Genomic DNA, 3,556 nt, shown 5'->3' on the forward strand with positions numbered 1-3,556 from the left:
ATCTACACCAACACCTTTGTCATCTTCACCAACATCTTCATCACCTTCCCCCATCTATCTACAGCGGTCCACTCTCCCGCAACACGATGTACCCTCTACTTGAACATGGTGCTTTATACTTCATATTGTTATCCAATGATGTGTTGCCATCCTATGATGTCTGAGTAGATTTCCATTGTCCTATCGGTAATTGGTGAATTGCCATGATTGGTTTAATTTGCTTGTGGTTATGTGTAGCGACCCGACCTCAGACGGTTAAGTCTCTGTGCTTAAGTGTCATTCCTGGATCGGTATGCTGACACATGATACGTCTCCGTCGTATCTATAATTTTTTATTCTTCCATGCCAATATTATACAACTTTCATATAAACTTTTGGCAATTTTTTATACTATTTTTTGGGACTAACATATCGATCCAGTGCCAGTGCCACTTCCTTTTTGATGCATGTTTTTTGTTTCGCAGAAAATCCATATCAAACGGAGTCCAAACGGGATAAAAACTGACAGAGATTTTTTTTGAAATATATGTGATTTTTGGGAAGAAGAATCAACGCGAGACGATGCCCGAGGGGGCCACGAGGCAGGGGGGCACGCCCCAGGGGGTCAAGCACGCCCTGGGCCCTCGTGGTCACCTCATAAGGCGGTTGGTGCCCTTCTTTCGCCGCATGAAAGCTAATATCCGGAAAAAAAAATCGTGTCCAAATTTCAGCCCAATCGGAATTACGTATCTTCGGAAATATAAGAAACGGTGAAAGGGCAGAATCTGGAACGCAGAAACAGAGAGAGACAGATCCAATCTCGGAGGGGCTCTCGCCCCTCCGCCGCCATGGAGGCCATGGACCAGAGGGGAAACCCTTCTCCCATCTAGGGATAAGGTCAAGGAAGAAGAAGAAGGGGTCCCTCTGCCCCTCTCTCCCGGTGGCGCCGGAACGCCGTCGGGGCCATCATCGTGTGACGGCGATCTACACCAACACCTCTGTCATCTTCACCAACATCTTCATCACCTTCCCCTTCTACCTACAGCGGTCCACTCTCCCGCAACCCGCTGTACCCTCTACTTGAACATGGTGCTTTATGCTTCATATTATTACCCAATGATGTGTTGCCATCCTATGATGTCAGAGTAGACTTTCGTTGTCCTATCTGTAATTGGTGAATTGCTATGATTGATTTAATTTGCTTCTGGTTATGTTGCTGTCCTTTGGTGCCCATCATATGAGCGCGCGCGTGGATCACACCATAGGGTTAGTTGTACGTTGATAGGACTATGTATTGGAGGGAAAGAGTGACAAAAGTTTCAACCTAGCATAGAAATTGATGCATACGGGATTGAAGGGGGGCCAATATATTTTAATGCTATGGTTGGGTTTCACCTTAATGAACGTTAGTAGTTGCAAATGCTTGCTAAAAGTTCCAATCATAAGTGCACAGAATTCCAAGTCAGGAATGACATGCTAGCAGTGGCCTCTCCCACATAAAACTTGCTATCGGTCTAGTAAAGTAGTCAATTGCTTAGGGACAATTTCGCAACTCCTACCACCACTGTTCCACACTCGCTTGTAACACCCAGATGCGGCTATATCTCCCACGTGTCGAGGCACGACTTAGAGGCATCATCGCATGGTGGTTTAGTCGCAAGTGGGGTAATCTTCACACAATCCCATGTACTGAATAAGAATGGGATAAAGAGTTGGCTTACAATCGCCACTTCACACAAATAACAAGTTAAACATACATCAACCAGAATACAATCAAGGTCCGACTACGGAACCAAAATAAAAGAAGACAACCCCAAATGCTAGATCCCCGATCGTCCCAACTGGGCTCCACTACTGATCAACCGGAAAAGACACATAACAACGATCAAGATCTTCATCGAGCTCCCACTTGAGCTCGGTTGCGTCACCTGCACTGGTATCATCGGCACCTGCAACTGTTTGGAAGTATCTGTGACTCGCGAGGACTCAACAATCTCACACCCGCGAGATCAAGACTATTTAAGCTTATGGGTAGGGTAAGGTAAGGAGGTGGAGCTGCAGCAAGCACTAAGCATATATGGTGGCTAACATACGCAAATAAGAGCGAGAAGAGAAGCAACGCAACGGTCGTGAAGCTAGAAGTGATCAAGAAGTGATCCTGAAACTACTTACGTTCAAAAATAACCCAAACCGTGTTCACTTCCCAGACTCCACCGAAAAGAGACCATCACGGCTACACACGCGGTTGATGCATTTTAATTAGGTCAAGTGTCAAGTTCTCTACAACCGGATATTAACAAATTCCCATCTATCACATAACCACGGGCATGGCTCTCGAAAGTTTATACCCTACAGGGGTGTCCCAACTTATCCCATCACAAGCTCTCACGGTCAACGAAGGATATTCCTTCTCCCAGAAAGGCCCGATCGGTCTCGGAATCCCGGTTACAAGACATTTCGACAATGGTAAAACAAGACCAGCAAAGCCGCCCGATGTGCCGACAAATCCCGATAGGAGTCGCACGTATCTCGTTCTCAGGGCACATCGGATGAACACTACATACGATAACTGAAGATACCCCAAGTTGCCTAGGGCCGGCACCGCAAGTGGCTCTGTTTTGGACCAACACTCAGAGGAGCACTGGCCCGGGGGTTAAAATAAAGATGACCCTTGAGTCTGCAGAACCCAAGGGAAAAGGCTTAGGTGGCAAATGTAAAACCAAGGTTGGGCCTTGCTGGAGGAGTTTTATTCAAAGCGAACTGTCAAGGGGTTCCCATAACACCCAACCGCGTTAGGAACGCAAAATCAATGAACATAACACCGGTATGACGGAAACTAGGGCGGCAAGAGTAGAACAAAACACCAGGCATAAGGCCGAGCCTTCCACCCTTTACCAAGTATATAGGTGCATTAATTAAATAAGAGATATTGTGATATCCCAACATATCCATGTTCCAACATGGAACAAACTTCAACTTCACTTGCAACTAGCAACGCTATAAGAGGGGCTGAGCAAAGCGGTAACATAGTCAAACAACGGTTTGCTAGGAAGGTGGGTTAGAGGCTTGACATGGCAATATGGGAGGCATGATATGACAAGTGGTAGGTAGCACGACATAACGATAGAGCGAACAACTAGCAAGCAAAGATAGAAGTGATTTCGAGGGTATGGTCATCTTGCCTGAGATCCCGCAAGGAAGAAGAACGAGTCCATGAGGAAGACAAACGGACGTAGTCGAACGGATCCTCACAACTCCGGAACGAAACCGAAGCTAACAAGAGAAGCAAACCGGAAAGAAGCAAACAACATGGTGAAACACACAAACATAAACATGGCATGATGCACAACCAAGGATGATGCATGACCGGTTTAAATATGCATGGCATGGCAAAGTGCACAAACAATACTACAAGTTAAGTGGAGCTCAATATGTAACAAGTTGCATATTGACGAAACACCACATTCATTTATTTAGTTCTCTCCCGTTTATGTACCCAACAATGTTAAATATTGTTAAGCATGGCAAGAGGTGAAGCACAATTAAACTACACTATCTAAGCAATTTAAATGGGGCC

The sequence above is a fragment of the Triticum aestivum genome, chromosome 3D (genome assembly GCF_018294505.1).
Source record: "Triticum aestivum cultivar Chinese Spring chromosome 3D, IWGSC CS RefSeq v2.1, whole genome shotgun sequence".
Classification (NCBI taxonomy): Eukaryota; Viridiplantae; Streptophyta; class Magnoliopsida; order Poales; family Poaceae; genus Triticum; species Triticum aestivum.